This window comes from Hipposideros armiger, unplaced genomic scaffold (assembly GCF_001890085.2).
Source record: "Hipposideros armiger isolate ML-2016 unplaced genomic scaffold, ASM189008v1 scaffold_155, whole genome shotgun sequence".
NCBI lineage: Eukaryota > Metazoa > Chordata > Mammalia > Chiroptera > Hipposideridae > Hipposideros > Hipposideros armiger.
This window is the reverse complement of record NW_017731505.1, coordinates 2,327,198-2,333,197: the sequence shown is the minus strand read 5'-3', so window position 1 is coordinate 2,333,197 and position 6,000 is coordinate 2,327,198. Positions and strand designations below refer to the sequence as shown.

The 6,000-nt window shown below is 40.2% G+C and overlaps 1 protein-coding gene across 7 annotated transcripts in view; it reads right to left on the bottom strand.

Annotated features, from left to right (window-relative positions):
* The window catches only part of MID1 (midline 1), a 332,661-nt gene that overhangs the window by 110,678 nt on the left and 215,983 nt on the right, over positions 1 to 6,000 (bottom strand). Inside the window, exon 1 of one of the 7 annotated variants that reach the window (XM_019651232.1) lies at positions 2,533 to 2,871. The exons of 5 other annotated variants lie outside the window; for them this stretch is intronic. The gene's annotated coding sequence lies outside the window, so the exon portion shown is untranslated. Of the gene's footprint in view, positions 1 to 2,532; positions 2,872 to 6,000 lie in introns of those variants that run through there. One more of the 7 variants, XM_019651226.1, reaches the window with a different exon arrangement.

Genomic DNA, 6,000 nt, shown 5'->3' with positions numbered 1-6,000 from the left:
GGCCCAAGTTGGCACCATCATTGCGCTCTTCCCAGGCGAGGCAGATCAGTCGCCGGCTTCTGGACGGCTGCTCACTGCGGCTGCTGGCTACACACGGTAGCCCATGGCAATGCACCTGCCGTTGCCGGCAACTCACAGCAGCCCAGCTCCAGGTCGAGCTGTTGTTCAGCATCTTAGCTGTGGAGGGCAGTGTCAATGGCCCTCATATGTGGGATCCAAACCAGGGCCCTCTGGTGTCCCAAGGCAGCTGTTAACCAACACGCCACTCGGCCGGCCTTCCATGAGATTTTTTATTCCAAATTTGTCTTAATGGAGGGATTGATATTTTAATCATAGGGTATATGCATTTCTCAATGTTTCCCTACATGTATTCTATGTCATGTCTACACAGTCTATGAAAAATAATCATTTTTCTCATTTGGAGTGTATGAAAATAAGCATGCATTTTAGCCAACAATAATTTTACTTTCAGTCTCTCACTTTGTACAGTTCTGAAAGCCATCACTATGAGTGAAATTAATGAGTCACAAGACCAAGGAATAAACTTGGATACCAACAGTGGGTGGCCTGTGATCAACTGTTAACACCAGGTGGCTTTCAGCCACTGCCCAGATGATTCCCAAGGGACTTCCTCCATTTTTTTTACCCCCAAATATCCTCTGAGGTATGGGAAGTAAGCTTGATGTTAAATTTACCAAAACATAACTGAGGTGACAAACACAGTGTCAAAACTGTACAACGTTACACCAAACCACATAAAAGTGGTTTGGAAAAGGAAACTCCAAAAAGCATTGTGAAAAAGAGACAGCATCAGAAATGCTATGAATAAACTTAATTCTTTATGAGTCCTAAGTTTCGGAAACACAATCAAGTCAATTTCTTAACCCCTCTCTTCACATGGGTAATTAAGATTCAGTTGATTTATTGCCATTGGATTTTTGCTATGAGTTTATGCCTATTATAGAACCATAGGTGGAATATTTTTTTAAGGACTGTAGAATGATGTTTTTATCTTGGATCAGCAGAAATACAGACTTTCAGAGGACTCACAGCTTCAGAACTGTGAAACACTGGATATTAACCTTAGTATGGGAGGCAGGGTTTGCGACGGGGACTAAACTCAGAAGGGACTTGCTCTCATCTCAGATAAACATAATCTCTCATCACAAAACATTGTCTACCAGAAACTCAATCAAAACTGGCTGCTACATCCAAGATGAATTCACACAAATAGAGTATTTTAAATAATATCATACAAGCACTCAATGTCTGCAACATTCAGTCATGGTTTAGTATTTAACTGTGAGTTATAAAATCCACAGAATAAACACACTACCCAAATGCTACTTTACCAACTAGCGCCTTGGCTGATTTGAGACACAGGTGAGTCAGTAAACGCACAATAAAAACAAGGCCATGAAGTGCGGGAAAGAGGAGCGAGAGAGATTCAATTGAATTGAATGGCATTCTGAGAGGCTGGAAATTGCTATCACAACACAAGCTGGATTCCACCCATGGATTACAGCAGAGAGCAGTTCAAAATGCAAAGTGGTTCTTAAAGCAAAAGTATAAATAATACAGCAAGTAGGAACAGGTGAAAAAAAGTGATCCCGAAACAGTCTGTAGGTAAAGCCTCTGAAATATCACTGTGGTTAACCTCCGACTGTCAGCACGCTCAAAGTCGTTCACTTAATCAGTGACAGAAAACTAAGAATTTCTGCCAACCAAATTTTAGGGCACTGAAGGGACTGATAGAAAAAAAGTGACAAGCAGATAAGCACAGAACCATTAGCCTCAAGTTTTAAAATAACTTAAACTACTTAGTACAATATTTTTAGTAACTTGTCATTTCATCTTTATTCTTAACAGTATTAAAGTTAAAACGTTTTACCTGATACCTAAAGTGAGAACCGGGGAAGTCTTTCAGCTTCATCAAACATTTACCTGGTGGAATTCATGCAAATTGAATTAAACTGTTAACAAAACCTTTTCTGTACTTCCACATCTGTCTATAACACGCTCATTTGTTAGTAATTGGATCTCTAGGACATTCTTTAAAATAATCACATACCCTCTTGACCATGCAACCTGATTAATAATGAATGAACATTCCTGAAAAGAATCACTTGAAAGCATGGCAGATGTCTTTAGGGATATGAAAGCTTTAATGATAAAAATTAAGGAGAAATGGGAGCTAGGTCACACTGTCTGGTTATTTTAATTGGAACCTACACTCCCCAAATTACTTAACAGAATGCTTAAGTACAGCTTCTGGAGTTCATTTATACCAGCAGGCAAACAAAAAGGCACAAATCACAATACAAAAAAGCAATCCTGATTTAACCGGGAACAACCGACCGATTCTGCTCTGTCTTAACAGTGAAGAAACCCCCTCAACAATCTCAGAAATGCAATTTTTTCCCTACCAAACAACTGACAAACAGGTTAACAACAGGAAATAGCACATTTGTCCTTAATAGTTCTTTCAGCATCTCTCCAGATTCTTACAAATAGATGACCTTGAATACCCACCAATGGACTGCACCCTAGTTCTTTTTGAAGAAACATCGCCGTAGGCAGAGGATGGGAACCCACAAAATGACAGACAGGCCACCGAGACCAGATGGTGGGTGGCAGGCAGTGCTGGAGCGGTCCTGTGTGTCTGTGAGAGCGTCAACAGTGAAACACAACAGGAAAATCGACGCGACAATTCCAGGAAGGCCAGCTCCACCTCATCCACCCTGCCAGGGTTGCTGAGTTGAAGAATCAAAACTCCCTCTTGCTTTGTAAACGCCTTTCCAAGGACCCCACCGTGACTTCCCTGTGCCCTCACCCACTCAATGTTCAACTGAAATCAGATGAAAAGATGGTTCAGGTCCGGTCAACACCCCCTGCCTTGTCCCCCCAAAATGATAAGTTGGCACCGGAATCTGTACACCCTCATTGCTCACAGGGACCGGCAGCGGGTCAGCGTCCTACAGCTGAGCACTGGATGCCAGCTTTCCATGCTGCCAACAGGAGCCCATCCTGCCCAGCTCCCGGGGTCAGCCACGGGCGCTCACCTCCCATGCATTTTGGCCCTTTCAGCGTCCTACTGAACACATGATCACATTATGCTCTGGATGCTGGTTTATTATTTTTTTTATAATATACTTATTATTTTGTATCTAACTTCTGAATTAAAATACAATATTTGAAAAAAGTTTTTAAAAATGTTAACAGCAGGAAGAGTGATCTCTTATACAGACACGATAAAGCAGAGTCACTTTTTCTTCCAAAAATGGAGATCGAAATTGCAGTCTACCATCTGGATAAACAACTGAAAATACGTGTGTATGAAACATATACATATGTATATACACACAAACAAGTTTTACATACATATACATAAATGCATGTGTATGTTATGCACACAGCATATCATATGTACATGTCATATGTGAATATATACATATAATACATACATAAACAACACACAGCAAATCTGTGATGGTGTCCCAAATTTCAGTGTCCAGAATGGCAAAGAAAGACTGAATTGAGAGTGGAAAGTAATCTTGTAAAAACTGATTGTCTAAAGGAAGAAGGGGAAGTTGTCTCCCTAAAAGCAAAAAACAATGTGTCCTGCACTGCAGTCCTTTCAAGGATGTTGCTTATCACGATGCAAGACCAGAACTGCAACTAAAGTAAGTCACCAGGAAAGTGTAAAAATACCAAAGCAAAACAAAACAAACATGCTGACTGCAAGCCTGCATGAGTCCATTTATACACCAGACATCTGGACTCCACCAAAGGTGTTTAAAGAACACTCTTGATAAAGGGTAGACAGGAGGCAAGAGTTGCTTCCTCGTGTGGCAGTTTGCACATCACGACGCCTGCTTTTTACGGCATTGTGACAGCCTGCAGTAAACCAAAGCGTGCTTCACATGTTTGGACATCAAAATGGAAACATATATTTTCTTGGCTTATGTCTCTACAAATCACAATTTGATTTGCCTTTTAACAATAAACAAAGGGATTGCTCAATTTCACATACAGATGACTTCCCTAAGAAGTCCTCACTGTCCACGGAAGAGACATGCTTCCATCATCAAATCGTATTTGAAAAAACTTTTAATCAAGAGATTTAAAAGCATTGCTTTTGTTAAAACAACATGAAAATTGTCAACATTTCTGAGACATGTTGGCATTGTAGTGGAAAATTAGCCTGAACATCTCGAGTTGAAACCTCAGGAAACCAAACATTTACTCCACCCCTCAAAAACAAAAGAAAATGATCAACAACAACAAATTGTATAATCTTCTAAAGAGCACAATCTGACAACTTTTACAGGAAATTTTCCACTGTCAGAGGGTCTTAAGACATTTCATGTCTTTTACAGTTTATGTGAAGAAATAAAGCATCCAGTTTTAAAGGCAAATGGAACCTATTTTATATTACATTGAAAATAACTGGTGTTTTCCAGGTCTATCCTGTACTGGGTGTCAGGCTAGAATTTGCTTCTGAAGGCAGGGACAGCAGACTTGAAAGAGAAGGAAGAGAGTGAGAACTTGTTCCACCTAGTCAGTCTCTCATGACATAAATCTGAATCCAGCCTCCTGGAGAGGGGACCAACAGCGAGGTGGTGGCAGAAATGGAGGCCACGGGTTCCTATAAATCCCCCTCCCTCGAATGCTTTTCCAGGTGTATTTACAGTTTAATAGGCATTTCTGTACACATCCATAGAACTACGTCCATGTCTATATAAAATCCCACATGTCTACAATGGAATTAGTTAAATATATATGTGTACATATGTACACCCCCCCACACACACACACACATAGGCAAAAACACCTTTGCCAAATTACTTGGGACTTGATGGAATTCACTCTTCACAGACCTCCTACATTTGGGAAACTTTCCTCGGCAAAAACAGAAACCTGTAAATAATTTACGTCTGAAAAAACAAAAAAACCACCCACTGCCATCTGAAAAGAGTTGCCTAGAAATTAGCAGAATGATCTAAGAGGTCTAGCCTGTGAAGGACAGACCAGTTGAGCTGGATTTTTGCAGCCAAGTAGATTCCACTGGGAAAAACACTTGTCACTTGGGGAAACTTTTCCTTACCTCTTTTATAAGAGACCCCTCTAGAAAGCAGAGAAAGTGCACACTCTCCCCTTCCCACTTCCAGGAGAAAAATGCATCAATAAATAGTTGCTGATGATGGCCAATGTGGCATTTCACAATTGTTCTCTGAACACTGGAAAGCTTAAGTTCAATGACAGGAACAACCAATCTGGTCCCATGACTCACTGAGGTAATGACAATGTTACATAGTAACTGATTCCTATTGTATGAACAGACTGGGAAATTCTCTCCAATATGATAGCCTCTTTTCTCAAAGGAAATCACTTTTTCCCTCAACTTCAAAGTTAGTCACACACAAAAACCTCATGTTCACAATAACCTGAAGCTATTTTGCGATCTTAAAAAATAAAGAAATGCAACCGTTTTTCACATCTCCTGGTTAACTATTATGAAGAGCATGCTTTAAACATTTCCCGTGATCACTGAAGCCCTACAGTAAGGGGATGGAGTCTTTTTTTTTTTTAAGGCAACAGAAAGAGGAGTGACTCTTTTGTTCTGAATTGTTATTGTAAAGCACCACATGAGAGAAGGGGAACGACGGGAACATGGCAATGAAAAGGACAACCGCGCTGACAAACGAAAACAGGATATTAAGAACAGAGTCGGAACTGTGCGTCCCTACAGAACAAAGGCGGGTGCTTCTTGGGAGAAATTTGAGCAAGAATACTTTGAACAGATTTAAATACTAAGGAATGAACTAGTTTTCCAGGCAGCATGAGATCTTTAAGTCAGGGGCGGTAAAATTAGGTTATCATCAAAACATACATACACAGTTTAAAGTAGCATAAAATTAAAAGTGCTTTCAAATCACATTAAATCACTCACTTTTCAACCCATGATCCACTTCTTGAAATCGCTAGATCTATGTTTTG